Genomic DNA, 19,503 nt, shown 5'->3' on the forward strand with positions numbered 1-19,503 from the left:
ATTTTAAATAGCTTATAAGATATTCTAACCTTAGGGAAGTGGAGCAGAACTCCTCACTCATTTTGTGTTAACTGCATATAGTACTTCCTTCCTTCCTTTCAAAACATATGGTATGAAGGTGAGGAATAGAGTAATCTTATAGTGGATAACCTGACAAACACTGTATCAATCAGGTGATCAATGCAACATCACCAATAAGAGATCTAAAAACACATACAGACTGAAGGTGAAGAGAATGAAAGAAGATATTCTATACATGGAAATCAAAAGAAAGCCAGAGTAGTAATAATCATATCAGAAAAAGTATACTTTAATACAAAGACTGTAACAAGAGACAAAGAAGGAATTACATAGTGATCAAAGGATCAATAAAAGTTGAAGATGCAACAATTGTAAATATATATATATGCACCCAACATGGGCTTCCCAGTTGGTGCTAGTGGTAAAGAATCTATCTCCCACTGCAGGAGACATAGGAGACACGGGGTCAGGAAGATCCCCTGGAAGAGGGCATGGCAACCCACTCCAGCATTCTTACCTAGAGAATCCCATGGACAGAGGAGCCTGGTGGGCTACCGTCCATATGGTCACAAACAGTTGAACATGACCAAAGCAATTTAGCATGCACACCAAACATAGGAAAATCTAAATACATAAGCAAATATTAACAGACATAGAGGGAGAAACTGACAGTAACACAATAACAGATGGGGATTTTAACACCCTACTTACATCAATGGACAGATGATTCTAACAGAAAATCAAGACGAAAACACTGGTCCTAAATGACACATCAGACCACATGAAGCTGATTGGTATTTATAGAGCATTCCATCTAAAAGCAGCAGAATACAAATTCCTTTCAAGTACACATGGAACATTCTTCAGGACAGATCACATAATAGATTATAATACAAATGTCATTAAATTTCAGAAGATTGAAAACATTAAGCATCTTTTTCAACCACAACACTATGAGACTAAACATCAACTACAAGGGGGAAAAAAACAGAACATAAAGCACAAACATGTGGAGGGTAAACAATATGCTCTAAACAACCAATGAGTCACTGAAGAAGTCAAAGAGGGAATTAAAAAATAACCTAGAGACAAATAAAAATGAAAACACAATGACCCAAAATCTATGGACTCAGCAAAAGCAATAACAAGAGGGATGTTGACAGCAATACAAGCTTATGTCAGGAAACAAGGAAAATGATGAATCTAAAAAAACTAAAAAAAGAAGAACAAACAAAACCCAAAGTCGGTAGAAGGAAAGAAATCATAAAGATCAGAGCAGAAATAAATAAAAAGAAAAAAATACAAAACATAAATGAACAAAAGGTTAGTTATTTCACAATTAAAACAAAATTGACAAACTTGTAGTCAGACTCTTCAAGAAAAAAAGGGCCCACATCAACAAAATCAGAAGTGAAGAAGAAGTTACAACTGACACCATAGAAATAGAAAAGATCATAAGAGATTACTATCAACAAATATGTCAATAAAATGGACAGCCTAGAAGAAATGACAAATTCCTAGAAATGTACAATTTTCAAAGATTGAATCAGAAAGAAATAGAAAACATGAAAGACCAATTACCAATAGTAAAAGTGAATTAAATAATTTCAAAAGCTCCCAACAAACAGAAGTCCAGAACCAAAGGGCTTCAAAGGTGAATTCTACCAGCTAGAGGAAGAGTTAACACCTATCTCTCTCAAATTATACCCAAAAAATGCAGAGGAAGAAATACTTCCAAACTCATTCTACAAGGCCTACATCATCCTGATATCAAAACCAAACAAAGACATCACAAAAAAAGAAAATTCCAGGCCAAGATCACTGATGAACAAGGATGCAATACTCCTCTAGAGAATTATTAGCAAACCAAATTCAACAATACATTAAAAGTATCACACAGCATGACTGAGTGGAATTTGTCCCAGGGATGCAAGAATGACTCAAAAGCCACAAAACAATCAATGTGATAAACCATATTAACTGAAGAATAAAATCATATGATCATCTCAACAGATATAGCTTTTGATAAAACTGAACAATTATTCATGATAAAAACTCTCAACAAAGTGAGTATAGAGGGAATATCAGTCAGTCAGTCAGTTCAGTCGCCCAATCGTGTCCGACTCTTTGCGACCCCATGAATCGCAGCACACCAGGCCTCCCTGTCCATCACCAACTCCTGGAGTTTACCCAAACCCATGTCCATCGAGTCAGTGATGTCATCCAACCATCTTAGCCTCTGTCGTCCCCTTCTCCTGCCCCCAATCATTTCCAGCATCAGGGTCTTTTCCAATGAGGCAACTCTTCGCATGAGGTGGCCAAAGTATTGGAGTTTCAGCTTCAACATCAGACCTTCCAATGAACGCCCAGGACTGATCTCCTTTAGGATGGACTGGTTGGATCTCCTTGCAGTCCAAGGGATTCTCAAGAGTCTTCTCCAACACCACAGTTCAAAAGCATCAATTCTTCGGCGCTCAGCTTTCTTCACAGTCCAACTCTCACATCCGTACATGACCAATGGAAAAACCATAGCCTTGACTAGACAGACCTTTGTTGGCAAAGTAATGTCTCTGCTTTTAAATATGCTATCTAGGTTGGTCATAACCTTCCTTCCAAGGAGTAAGCGTCTTTTAATTTCATGGCTGCAATCACTATCTGCAGTGATTTTGGAGCCCCAAAAAATAAAGTCTGACACTGTTTCCACTGTTTTCCCATCTATTTCCCATGAAGTGAAGGGACCAGATGCCATGATCTTAGTTTTCTGAATGTTGAGCTTTAAGCCAACTTTTTCACTCTCCTCTTTTACTTTCATCAAGAGGCTCTTTAGTTCCTCTTCACTTTCTGCCATAAGGGTGGTGTCATCTGCATATCTGAGGTTATTGGTCTTTCTCCCGGCAATCTTGATTCCAGCTTGTGATTCTTCCAGCCCAGCGTTTCTCATGATGTACTCTGCATATAAGTTAAATAAGCAGGGTGACAATATACAGCCTTGACGGACTCCTTTTCCTATTTGGAACCAGTCTGTTGTTCCATGTCCAGTTCTAACTGTTGCTTCCTGACCTGCATACAGGTTTCTCAAGAGACAGGTCAGATGGTCTGGTATTCCCATCTCTTTCAGAATTTTCCACAGTTTATTGTGATCCACACTGTCAAAGGCTTTGGCATAGTCAATAAAGCAGAAATAGATGTTTTTCTGGAACTCTTGCTTTTTCGATGATCCAGCGGATGTTGGCAATCTGATCTCTGGTTCCTCTGCCTTTTCTAAAACCCGCTTGAACATCTGGAAGTTCACGGTTCACGTATTGCTGAAGCCTGGCTTGGAGAATTTTGAGCATGATACTTTACTAGCATGTGAGATGAGTGCAATTGTGCAGTAGTTTGAGCATTCTTTGGCATTGCCTTTCTTTGGGATTGGAATGAAAACTGACCTTTTCCAGTCCTGTGGCCACTGCTGAGTTTTCCAGATTTGCTGGCATATTGAGTGCAACACTTTCACAGCATCATCTTTGAGGATTTCAAATAGCTCAACTGGAATTCCATCACCTCCACTAACTTTGTTCGTAGTGATGCTTTCTAAGGCCCACTTGACTTCACATTCCAGGATGTCTGGCTCTAGATGAGTGATCACACCATCTTGATTATCTGGGTTGTGAAGATCTTTTTTGTACAGTTCTTCTGCGTATTCTTGCTACCTCTTCTTAGTATCTTCTGCTTCTGTTAGGTCCATACCATTTCTGTCCTTTATCGAGCCCATCTTTGCATGAAATGTTCCCTTGGTATCTGTAGTTTTCTTGAAGAGATCTCTAGTCTTTCCCATTCTGATGTTTTCCTCTATTTCTTTGCATTGATCGCTGAGGAAGGCTTTCTTATCTCTCCTTGCTCTTCTTTGGAACTCTGCATTCAGATGGGAATATTTTTCCTTTTCTCCTTTGCTAGGCAAAAACTAAGGAAATTTGAATAAAATATTGGCTATAGTTAATAATAATTTATATAAATATTTACTCATTAATTGTGGTAAGTGTACCATACTAATGTGAGATGTTAACAGTACAGGAGATGGGCTATGGGATGCATGAAAACTCATTGTACTAGCCTTAGAACTTTTCTACAAATCTAAAAGTATTCTCAAGTAAAAATCTCATTTAAAAAATCATTGAGCTGCATATAGAAAGTTTGTCTCAATAAAATGTTACTGCAATAAAAGTGTTAATTATGGTTTCATATGCTAGCAACAATCAGAAAATTTTAAGGTATCATTTACATTAGTATAATGAGTTTGAAATTTTTAGAGATAAAGCTGACAAAGGGTCATAAGACCTATACACTGAAAACTTAGAAGATACTGCTGAGAGAAATTAAACAAGCATAATTATATAGAGAAATAAAATAAGTAGGTAGATCAGAAGACAGTATTGTTTAGATGTCAGTTCTCCCCAAACAGAATTATGGCTCCCAAGCAAATATCCAGCAGACTCTTTGGTAGGAATGACAAGCTGATTGTAAAATTTACATGAAAATGCAAAAAACCTAGAATGTCAAAATAACTCTGAAAAAGATAAATCAAGTTGGAGGCCTTGTCCCACCAATTTCAAGCTTATTTAAAAGCTACAGTAATCAACACAGTCTGATATTGTAGTAAAGACAAATAATCAGTGGAACAAAACAGTCCTGAAACAGACCCAAGTTCATAGTCAGCTGATTTTCAACAAAGGCACAATATCAATTCAGTGAGAAAAAGATGGTATTTTCAATAAATTGTGTTAGAGCAACTGTTTAGCAATATGCAAAGAGAAGGAAAAAAGAACCTTGATACTTAATCACACCACAAATAACAAATTAAATGGATTGCAGACTAAATCTAAACTATAAAACTTCTGTAAGAAAATGCTGGAGAAAAAGACTTTGAGCTTGGTAAACACAACAAAAAATTCACAAACCAAGATAGAAAAAAATCAACAAATTATACTTCATCAAAATTAAAAACTCTGTGCATCAAAAGATACTATTTCTACAGAACAAGCCACAGACTGGCAGAAAATATTTACAAACATATATCTGAAAAAGGACTTGTATCTACAATATATAAGGAACTCTTACAACTCAAAAGTAAGACATCACATTAATACGTAAAAGATTTAAATAGACTCTCAAACAAAAGAAGTCATACAGATGGTGTATAAGCACACTGAAAGATGTACATCATCAGTCAATAGGAAACTACAAATTAAAAACCACAATCAGATACCACTACTTATCCACTGAACTGGGCAAAATTAAAAAAATTCAACTGAATGCTAGTGAAGAATGAAGCAAGTGGAACTGTCACACAGTTGCTGGTGAAAATATAAAATATAGACTTTGGAACACAGTTATTCAAGAGAAGTGAAAAGTATATGTCCTCACAAAGATTTAAACATGAATGTTCACAGGAGCTTTATATGTAACAGCCCAAACTAGAAAGAACACAAATGACGATTAACAGGTGAATGGATAAACAATTACATTGTGGAACTGTGGCATTCACACAATGGAATATACTCAGCAGTACGACATAATGCATAAAACAACACAGGTTAATTGCAAAATAATTATGCTGAGGGGAAAAAGGCAGGAAAGAAGTATAGTAAATAACTATATGAAATCCTGGGAAATACAAACTAATGTAAGTGAAATAAAGTAGATCAATAATAATAACAGATAAGGCAGGAAGACAGGATGGAGAGATTACAAAGGAGTATAAAGAAATGTCTGAGAGCATAAATCAAAATTTCAACAAATTGTAAACCTTTAATATGTGCAATTTATTGCACAAATAAATTATATTTCAATAGAGGTGTTTAAATCAGATATTTATATAAGTAATTATACATACCCATATATAAATATATATATGGCTTCCTTTGTGGCTCAGCTGGTAAAGAATCCACCTGCAATGTGGGGGACCTCGATTTGATCCCTGGGCTGGGAAGATCCCTTGGAGAAGGGAAAGGCTACCCACTCCAGTATTCTGGCCTGGAGAATTCCATGGACTGTATAGTCCACGGGATCGCAGAGTCAGACACGACTGAGCAACTTTCACTTCACTTCACTTCATATATATACACAAAACTGGTTATACTAGATTAGTTGGTTTTAATTGTATATTACAAAAACAATCAAGCCAAACAAACTGTAAAGCAAATATGTGTGGGTGTGTATCTCAATAAAAAAGAATGGACTAGCTAACTTAATAAAATGTAAGGAAATGAGAATTACTAAGGTCTTTGAACCATGGCTTTTTGAAAACCACACCATTGCTATTGTCATCTAGAAGTGATTTAGAGCCAAGTAAAATAACTTAGTAAAGCCATAGGAAGTATTTATACAAGCAAAGAATATAAAATAATTTTACAATTTTAGTGCCTGAAAAGTTTCTCTAATTCAAAGTCCTCATTTTACAGCAGAGAATGTGAAGCCTAGAGAGGTTAAGTTGATAGTTCAAGGTAACACTAAGGCAGAGCCAAGACTATAATCAAATTTGTACATTTTTAACTTACAAGGTATTTTAGGATCAATTACCATTCCATTTCCCTTCATGGATCATAGCCTTGTTGTGGCAAAGGGGATTGCATAACTCAATGACGCTATAAGCCATGCCATGCAAGACCACCCAAGACAGACGCATCATAGTGGAGAGTCTGACAAAACACGGTCCATTGGAGAAGTGAACGGCAAATCACTCCAGTTATTTTTGCCCCAAGAATCCCATGAACAGTATGAAAAGGTAAAATGATACGATGCGAGAAGATGAGCCCCCCAGGTCGGAAGGCACCCAATATGCTACTGTGGAAGAGTGGAGAAATAGCTCCAGAAGGAATGAGGCTGGGTCAAAGCAGAAATGACACGAGGTTGTGGATGTGTCTGAAAGTACAGTCAGATGTGGTGAAAGTAAAGCCTGATGCTGTAAACTGAACAATAAATCAAGGTAAATTGGACATGGTCAAGCAGGAAAAGGTCAGTTTTCATTTCAGTCCCAGAGAAGGGCAATGCCAAAGAATGTTCAAACTACCACACCACTGCACTCATTTCACATGCTAGCAAAATCATGCTCAAAATCCTTCAAGCTAGGCTTCAGCAGTATGTGAACCAAGAACTTCCAGATGTATTAGCTGGGTTTAGAAAAAGCCGAGGAGGAACCAGAAATCAAATTGCCAACGCCCATTGGGTCATACAGAAAGCAAAGGAATTCCAGAAAAACATCTACTTCTGCTTCATTGACTATGTGAAAGCCTTTGACTGTGTGAAGGATCACAACAAACTGTGGAAAATTCTTAAAGAGATGGGAATATCAGATGACCTTACTTGTTTCGAGAAACCTGTATGCAGGTCAAGAAGCAACAGTTAGAAACAGACATGGAACAGACTGGTTCCAAATTAGGAAAGGAGTATTCAACCTGCTTATTTAAAATTATATGCAGAGCACATCATATGAAAAGCCGGGCTGGATGAATCACAAGCTGGAATCAAGACTGCCAGGAGAAATATCAACAACCTCAGATATGCAGATGATACCACTCTAATGAAAGTGAAGAGAAACTAAAGAGCCTCTTGATGAAGGTGAAAGAGAAAAGTGAAAAAGCTAGCTTAAAACTTATCATTCAAAAAACTAAGATCATAGCATCCAGTCCCATCACTTCATGGCAAATAGATGGGGAAAAGTGGAAACAGTGACAAATTTTATTTTCTTGGGCTACAAAATCACTGCAGCCACAAAATTAAAAAACACTTGCTCCTTGGAAGAAAAGCTACGACAAACCTAGACAGCATATTAAACAGCAGAGATATCACTTGGTAGACCAAAGTCCGTATAGTCAAAGCTATGGCTTTCCCAGCAAGTATGGATGTGAGAGTTGGACCATCAAGAAGGCTGAGCACTAAAGAATTGATGTTTTTGAATTGTGGTGTTGGAGAAGACTCTTGAGAGTCCCTTGGACTGCAGGAGATCAAACCAGTCAATCCTAAAGGAAATTAACCCTGAATATTCATTGGAAGGACTGTTGCTAAAGCTCCAATACTTTGGCCACCTGATGTGAAGAACTTACTCATTGGAAATGACCCTGATGCTGGGAAAGACTAAGGGCAGGAGGAGGAGGATTGGGGTGACAAAGGATGAGATGGTTGGATGGCATCATCCATTCAGTGGACAAGAACGTGGGCAAACTTCAGGGAAGGCTGGCGTGCTGCAGTCCACAGGGTCGCAAAGAGTTGGACACGACTTGGCGACTGAACAACAACAAATTTTTTCTTTTTTAAATTACAAGGATGGGACAAGGATCAAGATATGCTCATAATAAATTCCTCTTTCTATTTTTTTTTGAGCATTCACAATTTGCAGAGTTTATTTGGCTTGGTTATTTTTGTAATATGCATGTAAAGAAAATCAACCAATCCTGTCTAACTAGTTTTTCCACAGCAACATTTAAAGAATGGAAAGGCTGCAAACTGGCAGCGTATGAGCTGTGTTTTGCCCACAGACATGTTTTGTCTGGCCTCCACAGTGTTTCTAACAACTGGAATATGTGGCTAACATTTAAAATGGGTAGATGTTACATTAAAACCTGGGTTTCTAAATGTCGCTGAAATGTCAGAAAACCCGACACAATTAGGTATACATTCTTCAAGGCAAAAATGGGGCTCTGATTAAGCTCTTGGGTAACTTAGACAAATGAGACAAAATTACTGCTTTCAAAGACCTCATGATTTACTATTAGAAGCAATCACAGAAAGAAATTATTATAGTGTTTTACAGTCATACTATGTGCCAGGCAATGCGTGACAGATATTATAATAAAAATGAGACTAGGTTAAGACGGAGGAGGGAAGAGATCATCGACTTTGTTAAAAAGCCTACTGCTTTGGAAAGGCTTCATGGAGGAGGCAGCATTGGAGCACGTCTTTGAGAGTTTTTGCTAGGTGACCAGGGCAGAGGAGGACATTTCAGATAAGCAGCAGCATGTTCAAGGTTACAGGATCATATGTAGCCAGCACAGATGAAGCACAAGGCTAACAATAAGGTAGTGTGAAAAGCATAAGGTAGTTTGAAAAGAAATGATATGCTTTGAAAGCATAGCAGCAGCCAGATCATGAAGAACTCTTGTATCTCATGCCAAGGAATGCAGGTTTCACCCTACACATCAGTATTATTCCCACAGTGCTCCTGAGGAGAACTGCTCATGATTCAACCTAGGTGGAACAGAAATAAAAAGGATAAGGATATGCCAGCTGAACCCCACCCCCAATTGCTCTTTCAACTAGATTGAGCCCTACTACTATTTTACACAATAAAGTTCTATTTATAGTTCTTTGGACAAAAAATTCTGTTATAAACTAAAAAAAAGAAAAAAAATTTTAAAGCTTGAACATGAGCTATTGAAAAATATTTACCAAGAAATTAAATAAGATTAGTATTTTGTCAAGATCTCTCTGGTAACAGTTCCAAGAATGGAACAAAGAAGTATGAGAAGGGCTTCCCTGGTCGTCCAGTGGTTAAGAATCCTCCTTGCAATGCAGAGGATATCAGTTCAATTCCTGGTCCCTGAAGATCCCACATGCTTCAGGGCAACTAAGCCCATGCACCAGAACTACTGACCCTGCAATTTGGAGGCCGCAAACTGCAAATACCTAGCCCATGTGCTGAAACTACTGAAGCCCGGGTACCTAGAGCCCATGCTTCACAACAAGAGAAGCTATTGCAATGAGAAGCCTGCAAACTGCAATGAGAGAAAGTGCGCACACAACAATGAAGACCAAGAGCAACCAATAATAAATAAATACATATTTTTTAAAAAAATAAGCATGAGAAATGAGAATACTTCAACTGATTCAAGAAATTATGATTTAAAGCTGGGTAGTGACAGTAGAGATATTCAAATCTTATTGATATCTACTTTGTAGCAAGTAATCTGCTATATGCTGTGTTCAGGATAAAAAAGATAAATTCAAGAGTTATTTAAATAAAAAGGGACAATGACTGATTAAAATGAGAAGGTTAAGAAGAAAAAGGCATGACGCTTCGTAGGTGACTTGAATAAAAGCACAGACAGATGTGATTTAAGCTTAGAAGAAACTCACTATACCTCACCTTCAATAAGCTAAGCACAAACCAAACCAAAAAAGAAATGTTAAGGAGGTGTAATACAGGCAAAGCAAAATTTATAGCCATGACTATACTTCAGAAGCAAAGGTCCCAGAGGATTTGCTAGAGGTATACACCAAATCAGAACCATCCTTGAATGCCACCAGAAACAACAGAAGTCCTTAACTACCAATATCTTAACAATCTCAAAGGTTTTTCTAACAGTCTACTGAAAGATAAAGCTTGACATTCTTCCTTGGCAATTTGGTTAAGATCCAGATAACCAAATGATGGCATGGAATCAAGAATATTCAAAAGCAAACAAGAATATTGGAAAATAATATTTAAGTCTTCACACCTATACAATTGCCAGCTAATATATGGTCAGCAAGTTTATCAACTATTCCATTATACCAAGGATAAGTATGTAACGAGTGGCTCAATTCTGCTCATGACTAGTCTTCAATTACGAATTTCTTAGTAGACTTTTAGAGGTCCAAAGTATTTAAGTGTATAAATTTCCCAAGCATGAGAAGCATTCAGATATAAGTTTCTAGGTTTTTCATTGAGTCCTAGACTGAAAAATTTAGTGCTATTTCTATGAATCTGATTTTATAGCTGTTTTCCAGATTTTTAAAGGGCAGTGGGAGAGGGAAGAAAAGATTGGGATGGGAGCCCTTACATTCTTCAAAATGAATCCTATCTTCACGGCTGTTCATGAGAGTTATTGCAATGTCTTTGATAAAAATTATAACCAACATTAAATACACAAAACTTTTAAGTGCTTCAGTGAACTGGTCAAAACATTCTCTTTATGAAAAGAGCCTTCATACCTCATTAATTACATTAGACTACAATGCCTAACCCATTAAAGAGTAGATAACGTTAATTACTATTTCCAAGTAGCTGACAACAAGTTATAAAACTCACTCATGCAACATCAGAAAGACCTGGTTATAACTTTAAGTGCAGTGCCAAATCTTGTATACTAGAAGACATTCTAAGAGAATTGCATGGGCCTGTAGCTACATAGTTTTAAAAAAAAAAACAAACACGAAATTGGTGTCTGACTAAAACAAGAAGAATTAGAAAATATTCTCAAAGTATCTTTATGTGGGCACACAAAGTGCTTGCATTTACGGAGAGAGGAAAAAAAATGGGGAATAGAAGAATTACCTGACGGCAGGAAATTCAGACAAAAGGTCCCTACTCCTGGTGAAAGCAAGTAGTCAGTTGCCAAGGTTTCTTAGACTCCTCTGGGACTCATTTGGGTGATTATGAAATTCACAGCACACCAATCTCCACCATAGCCAGCAGGGATCGCTGCAGGGAATGGGTACACAGGGGACACAGAAGGGAGCAAGTTTAAGGGAAGGAAGAGGAAAGGAATGATATGATAAAAATATTTAGCTGTGAGTCACTTTAAAGAAAATACAGTTGTATTTCACACTGGATTAACTATAGGCAAATGCTGCTTAAAATCTAAGATAAATTAATCATTTATGATTTTCTTCATTCTCTCTACCACTGGTAGCACTATTACTCTATTAAATCAACATGTTTAAAATTTTATATTAAAAATAATATTTAACAAAAACAAGATAGCTATGCTATACAAAAGTTACACAAAGACTGAACTAAACAATTCAATATTAAATGAAACCAATTAGGACAAGCACTCTAAAAGACAAGCAACCTACAAATTGTCAAAATTTCAACTGCCAGAAGGCCCAATTAAAACTATAATCGTCACTTCATTTCAAAAAGAATACTAAAGAGTAAAGTCACCTATGAAAAATAACCCACAAACATCAAGATTGTAATATTGCTAAAAATGTATCCAGCTTTATAAATACATGTATTTATGACCTATGTGTTCTATGATGGCCGATGTACAAATTTACAATAGTATAAATCTATTTCTCCAGTTAGCTAAAAATGTTTCTGAACAACTACCATGTACAGTACTGTGGCAGATGCTAAAGATATAATGGCGAACCACACAAGCACAGTCACTGCCCTCAGAATTCAAAGCCTATCAGGGTTATTCTGCCCTTAAAGAGATGACAGTCTATGGAACTAATAAACAAGAAGCTTTTGTTCTAAAACAAATAAACAACAGTAAAGGAAAACACCACAATGTTATAATAACAGTGGCAGAAAAGTCACAGATTCCTCTCTTAATGGTACTATATCCTGGATCATATTTGCTCAGCTCTTAATTTTGTTTTAATAATTTGGTCTTGATATAATAATTGCACATATTTCACTCATGGAAATAGTGTCATAAAACTTGTGAAGTGAAGTGAAGTGAAAGTCGCTCAGTCATGTCCGACTCTCTGCAACCCCATACAGTTCATGGAATTCTCCAGGCCAGAATACTGGAGTGGGTGGCCTTTCCCTTCTCCAGGGGATCTTCCCAACCCAGGGATCAAACCGAGGTCTCCCGCATTGCAGGCAGATTCTTGACCAGCTGAGCCACAAGGGAAGCCCCATAAAGCTTGTAACTTACATTCAATCTGAGCTATTATCAACTTGTAAATATCAATATTTAATAGAAACATTAAATTACTCATCTTAAGTAACACAATATGCAAACCTTAAAACATAAACTGCTAAGAGATCAACTTATTGAGGAAACATTTAGACTGGAAACTGCAGTATTAAGGCAAAGTGTAATACTGCAAAAAAAATTATGCAAGTAAAAAGAAACGAATGGAGAAATTGTCCTTCCCCAATATTAAAGAACTGCTGAGTCAAAAGACTATGTTTTCCAAGTTTCAAAGGACGGTAAAGTCAAATGATTCCCAAGTAATAAACGAGTCTCCTAAGGGATATTTAATAGGATGATAAAATACCATAAAGGAGTAATACAGGAAGTGCTGAAAACTCAAAGAAAAGCGAACTGTTAGGTGCAAACTACAGCCTGAACAGGCAGTATAAAATAATCAAATTATGAAGGTGCTGGCTCAGTGCTTAACTACTCAACACTACCTGTTAAATCTTAGGAAAGTCTAAAACCTCAATGTTTTAATAACTTCCTTCTAGGAGACAGGAACAAATACCTTCTGATTCTAGGATAACGGTATTACAATATCCAATAAACCACGCATTCAATCTCCTTTTCACCTGAAGTTTTCAAATCAATCTCCTGAAAGTAACTTTTCTAAGAATCAATATCTGGTTGTAGTTGTAAATTAATGTGAAAGAGACAGGCACCTTGCTCAATTTTAGATGCTTCTATGAAGTGTACTTAATAGAAAAAAAGAAAAATCCACTCCCTAAAATTCAACTCACAATTCACTTTTCTGTAATTATCTATTGGCTAAGCCAAAGGATGACCACACACAAAAAACGCTGACATCACTCTTGCCAAACTATAAGAGGCATTAGCTTACACATAAAGGGATCTCCACTTACATATTTAATAGACAACCAAATTAACGTATCCAGAGCCAAACTCCAGATCTTTTTCCATAGACCTGCTCCTTCTGCATATCTTCTCCAACTTAATGAATAGCAACTCCATCTTCTCAGTTGCTTATGTCAAAATCATCCATGACTGTTCTCCTTCTCAATCCACATCTTATTTATTGGCAAAACCTGTGGCTCTGCCTTCAAAATACGCCTACAACCTGACTGTATCTCAACAACTTCACTGCATCCACCTAGCTCCATGCCAGTATTTTTTCTCATCTGGATAGTTAACACTTTTCACTGGGCTCCTTCTTCCTCCCCTGCCCTCCAATTATTCATTTCCCACTTGGCTGCAGAGTGATCAACGGTTCAAAGCCTTCAAGTGGCTTCCAGTCTCACTCAGGATAAAAGCCAAAGTCACTACAAGGTCCCACAAGATCTGGCCCTTGATTTCTCTTTGATCTTATCTTCCTCACCTCAGTCCTCATTCCACTTCACCTATATTGGAGGCATTAATGTACTTGCCAAAAAATGACAAGTAAGCTTCCTCTTCTGGATCTTTGCATTTGTTCGCACTCCCAATTTCAAGTCTCTCCTCAAATTATATCTTCTCAATTAAGCCTTCTCCATCACTGGATTTAAAATTGCAAAGTTTGTCCCCCCACCTCCGTGCACTTCCTACTCCCTTTCTCTGTTATTTTTTTCAATAGCGATGTACTTCATATTTAATTTAAATGTGAAGATTTATTAATCTAATTACTCTCAGCCTTCTCTGATTAAAATGTAAGCTCCACTGAGGGCAGGGAGTTTGCCCCAACATTATGGACTAGTACCTGGTACAGAGAAGCACTCAGTAAATATACTGTGAGGCACTCTAATCTCCCTTTACTTTGCCATTCAGTCACAAGATCCTGCAAGCACTCAACCTTTCCTAATCTCCTTAATAAATATTCCAAATAGTTAATCTTCTCAGGCCACTCTCCCTTTCTATTTATTTCTTCCGCTTTGTTTAGGGAGTATGTCTTGTTGAGACTGTCAAAAAGTTTCTGTTACCTCAATCCTTGGCAGAGAAGGTGATGGCACCTCACTCCAGTACTCTTGCCTGGAAAATCCTGTGGACGGAGGAGCCTGGTAGGCTGCAGTCCATGGGGTCGCTAAGAGTCAGACACAACTGAGTGACTTCACTTTCACTTTTCACTTTCATGCATTGGATAAGGAAATGGCAACCCACTCCAGTGTTCCTGCCTGCAGAATCCCAGGGACAGGGGAGCCTCGTGGGCTGCTGTCTATGGGGTTGCACAGAGTCGGACACGACTGAAGCGACTTAGCAGCAGCAGCAGCAGCAATCCTTGGAGCTGGCCTGTACCCAGGCCTTTCTCAAGTCCGTTTCTCCAACCTTCTCATAAATTCTGTGGAATATTGATATCTTTCTACATTATTTTTCTACTTGATCTAATCAGAGCACCTCTATAGACTCTTATGTTTCCACCCCAGATAAATGTTCCTGAACCTTGGACTGCAAATCAAACTCATAACCATGTACCTTTCTTTAGTGATCATGTCCCTCTTTAATCAGGAATTGTTTATTAGCAGTCACCTCCTGGGATGAAGTTCAATTTCAATTTCCCTAACACGGTAAATGAGGCCCTCCAAAACCTAATTTAGTCCGGTGCCTATTAAAGACACCAAATGGAGCAGCAAGCCTGATTCTAAACAGTTCTCCCAATGACCACATCTTTGCTGTACAACCCTTTACCATTGCTAATTGACCTGTGGATAAACAGAACTGGGTCAAACACATTCTCTCTCCCTGAAATCCGAAACTTCAACAGAAAAGAAAGACCAGACTGGGAGTTGTGAAAGATGGGACAGCACCCTAAAGTAGTGGTTCTCAACTGAGAGAAGTTATGCCTTCCAGGGGACGTCTGGCAACATCAGGAGATGTGCTCTCATTGTCAAGACTGCAGGACTGCTACTGGCATCTAGTGCATGGAGACCAGAGGTGCTGCTCAACATCCTACAATGCACAGAGCAGCCTTTCACAAAAAAGAATCGTCTGGTTCAAATGTCAATAGTGCTGAGGTTTAAGTACTCTTCCAACGAGGCCCTAGGCATTGGCTTGTTCCAGATTCTGTGATCCACACTAACAGCTTTCTATTACATTTCTTCTTTTAGCCTAAGTGAAAAAGAGTAGGTTTTTGTTGTTTGCAGACAATATATATACATATTTTTACAGTTTAATTGGAGTATAATTGCTTTACAATGTTGTGTTAGTTTCTGTTGACCAATGAAGTGAAGCGTGGGTGCTAACTTGCTTCAGTCGTGCCTGACTCTTTGTGACCCCATGGTCTGCAGCCCTCCTGGCTCCCCTGTCCATGGGATTCTCCAAGCAAGAATACTGGAGTAGGTTGCATGCCTTCCTCCAGGGGATCTTCCCCACCCAGGGATCAAACCCTCATCTCTTACCTCTCCTGCATTGGCAGGTGGTCTCTTTACCACTAGCACTACCTGGAAATCAGTTACATATACATATATCGTCTCCCTCTTGAAAATTCCTCCCACCCCTCCCATTCCACCCCTCTTGGTCATTACCTGAGTACCAAGCGAAGCTCTCTGTGCTATACAGTAGGTTCCCACTAGTTACCTATTTAACAAATGGTAGTACACTTATGACAGACAATATAATCTTAATTAGCCCAGTACCCTACTCCAATAATCTGACACACATGTGTATACTTTAAATCAGTTTCTCAACCTCAAAACTATTGGCATGTAGGTCAAATAATTCTTTTTGTGAGAGACCGTGCTGTCCACTGTAGGATGTTTAGCAGCATCCTTGGCCTCTACCTGCTAGTTACAACCCCAAGACCCAACTCTGCCAAGTCATGACAATCAGAAATGTCTCCAGACATTGCCAAATATCCTCTGAAGAGTCAAACACCCAGTTTCATAACCACTGCTTAAAACTATAAAAAGATTGTATTCAGGTGTAGCATATGTCTTTGCAACACCCGCTTATACCCCAAGCCTTGAGCCAAAGGAGGAGTGGGGGAACATTTGCATCTGAATCTTCCCCATCTCTTTTACGTCCTGGCTTAAATGTACCCCATCTTCAAGCTCTTACTCCCTGCCCTTCACCTTTGCTGGAGCACATGTGTACACATAACATAGTAATAGGTAATGAGGACTTGAGCTGAAAGGTAAGCTCCTGATTTTATTTTCCTTCTTACGCTTGCTCTTACTTTTCTTTAGAGCTTTCCATTTCCTTGTGAAAAAGTACTCTCCTAGAGAACTCTCCAAAACATATTCTGTGACAGTTATAGTATGAAAGATCAGGGTAAAATCGTCTTCAAAGGCTTTTCCTGTTTCACTTCTATTAAAATGTAACTACTCTGTAACTAATCTGCACACACGTGTACACACGCACACACACACTCACTCACTCATTCACTCATTCACTCGTCCACTTCAGTTTCAGATCTGTTTCAAGTATACAAACTTTTTATTAACAATGAAAGAGATGCTTGGAATACAAACTAAACAACTAGATAGGGAATAAGTATATAGATTTACACTTCTCAAATAGTTCATCATTTGCTTTAAGCATTCGTTAATCTCTAAAGAATAATTCTCTTATCAGTTCAGTTCAGTCGCTCAGTTGTATCCGACTCTTTGCAACCCCAAGGACTGCAGCACGTCAGGCTTCCCTGTCCATCACCAACTTCCGTATCTTGCTCAAACTCACATCCATTGAGTCAGTGATGAGTCCATCTCATCCTCTATTGTCCCTGTCTCCTCCTGCCTTCAATCTTGCCAAGCATCAGGGTCTTTTTCAAGGAGTCAGTTCTTTGCATCAGGTGGACAAATTACAGCTTCAACTTCAGCATCAGTCCTTCCAATGAATATTCAGGACTGATTTCCTTTAGGATTGACTGGTTTGATCTCCTTGCTGTCCAAGGGACTCTCAAGAGTCTTCTCCAACACCACAGTTCAAAAGCATCAATTCTTCGGTTCTCAGCTTTCTTAAGCCCTTGTATCTGAATAACACTGGTTTTAATCTTACAATTTCACCACACTTCAACCTCTAAGCTCCGACTAAGCACTCTTTTTCTTCTGTTTGTTCCTACATTGTCTTCTTTATTGGGAGACCTCTTAGATAAAGTGTCATTCTCTTAGCCCTTTCTTTCCAGGATACCAAAGGTACCATATTTATTCAATTATTCAATTGTCCAGTATTTCCTAAAACCACAGGAAAATTGGCCATGCCCAATATCTATGATAATACTGGTGGCTTCTAGTCTTGCCTCAGTTTAAAAAAAAAAAAAATAGCAATGTGAAGGACAGTCAATTCATTGTTGCCATTCATGCATTCATTCAAAAAATAGTCATTGAGTACCTACATTATTCTAGACTCAAAAAAAAAAACCCCAAAACTTGCCCTCTTGGAGTTTACATTCAGTACAGAAGACAAATGAACTGCAAATAAATAAGTACATCTTATTTCAGATGAGGATGAGTGCTATAGAGAAAAGAATGGTCAGGTAAGCCCTCCAAAGAAATGTCTCTTATGCGAAGATAGTATGTTCTGAGTATTTCCTATCAAACTGTGTTCCAGATGGTTAGATCAGTATAGCGACCTCTTTATTACTGAATAATCTATAAAATTAAGTTTGACCTAGATAATTTCAGAAGTTCATTATTACCTGAGTAACAATAAATTATCACAACAGCCACCTTGTTTCTTCTATTGTCATTCTTTATATTTATAAATAACTATATTTTTCTTAGGAGATGACAGCAACAGCAGTAAGGTTAATATCTTAACCAAGAGGATGAATTAGATACTCTTCAGTCACTTGACTTAAGGAAGTTTTGAAACATGAATTAACTGAAAACTTAAGTGCTTCAAAAACTCATCTCAAAAAAATCATTAGTTTACAGCGCAGTTATTAGAAATCATACAGATTAAAAAAGTAATCCTCTATATGTATAACTGATTCACTATGCTGTATACCTGAAACTAACACATGGTAAATCTACACTCTATTATAAAAAAAAAGAGTAATTCTCAAGATTCAATTCTGAATGTGTCTGTTTTGTGAAGTAAGCCATTACCTTTACAACTAATTTCTAAGAGTCCTTCTCAAAGGGAGTTCTATAAGAGAATTAAACTCTAATGTCCTAAGGTTCTTAATGACTGAACAAACTTTTCTCCTGTGCATCTAAAATGGAACTAGCTATGTAAATACTGTCATCCTCAGGAGAGTGAGAAAATAGAAATTCAAATCATTTTCTGTAGGTGTAAATTTTCTTGTGAACTGAGTATGAGAAAGGCTGGAGGACATCTGACAAGTCAGATCTTACTTAAATCATACAAAATAATGATAAAATCTTCTTCCAAAATGAAGTAATTCATTATTGGATCATATGGACAATTTCAAAAGAAATTTTCCAATTTAGTGATACTATTAAGAAATGTATAATCATCAGTGCTTCTATACTTTGTTACTTTAAAAAACTACCTTTATCTTATACAATGTTATAAGTGAGGAAAATTATTTGCTGAATCACAGAAATGATAATTTTGTTCTCCAGCATACAACCTGTGGTATACAACGATTTGGACAATCAAGAGCTCTCTTTACTACGAAAGTATATCATCACACCCAAGTGTTTTCCTAAAATCAGTTAAAAGTAATCATTAACTTACAAATAACAGAGGAAAGGGTCATAAGCATTCTGAATTCGCTGTTAACAACTTGGAAACAAGATCCTACATTTAGCCTGTGTTTTGAGACAAATATGGAAAAGTCAGGGGCAGTAACAAACTGCCAGCTTTACTGAGTCATGATTCTGACTAAAACCGCGTTATGAAATGGAAAGGATGACAAGTCTTGGGTTTGTTACCACAGATGTTGACTCCCTGAATTTAAGGATCTTATATTTAAAAA

General features: G+C 37.6%; 1 protein-coding gene across 6 annotated transcripts in view; it reads right to left on the reverse strand.

Moving 5' to 3' along the window:
• The window catches only part of BLTP3B (bridge-like lipid transfer protein family member 3B), an 83,258-nt gene that overhangs the window by 62,759 nt on the left and 996 nt on the right, over positions 1 to 19,503 (reverse strand). For 2 of the 6 annotated variants that reach the window (XM_081595374.1, XM_081595378.1), the window contains exon 2: positions 11,312 to 11,458. The exons of the other annotated variants lie outside the window; for them this stretch is intronic. The gene's annotated coding sequence lies outside the window, so the exon portion shown is untranslated. The remainder of the gene's footprint in view (positions 1 to 11,311; positions 11,459 to 19,503) is intronic. 6 annotated transcript variants of the gene reach the window in all.

This window comes from Giraffa tippelskirchi, chromosome 4 (assembly GCF_054371585.1).
Source record: "Giraffa tippelskirchi isolate mGirTip1 chromosome 4, T2T-mGirTip1v1.2.pri, whole genome shotgun sequence".
NCBI lineage: Eukaryota > Metazoa > Chordata > Mammalia > Artiodactyla > Giraffidae > Giraffa > Giraffa tippelskirchi.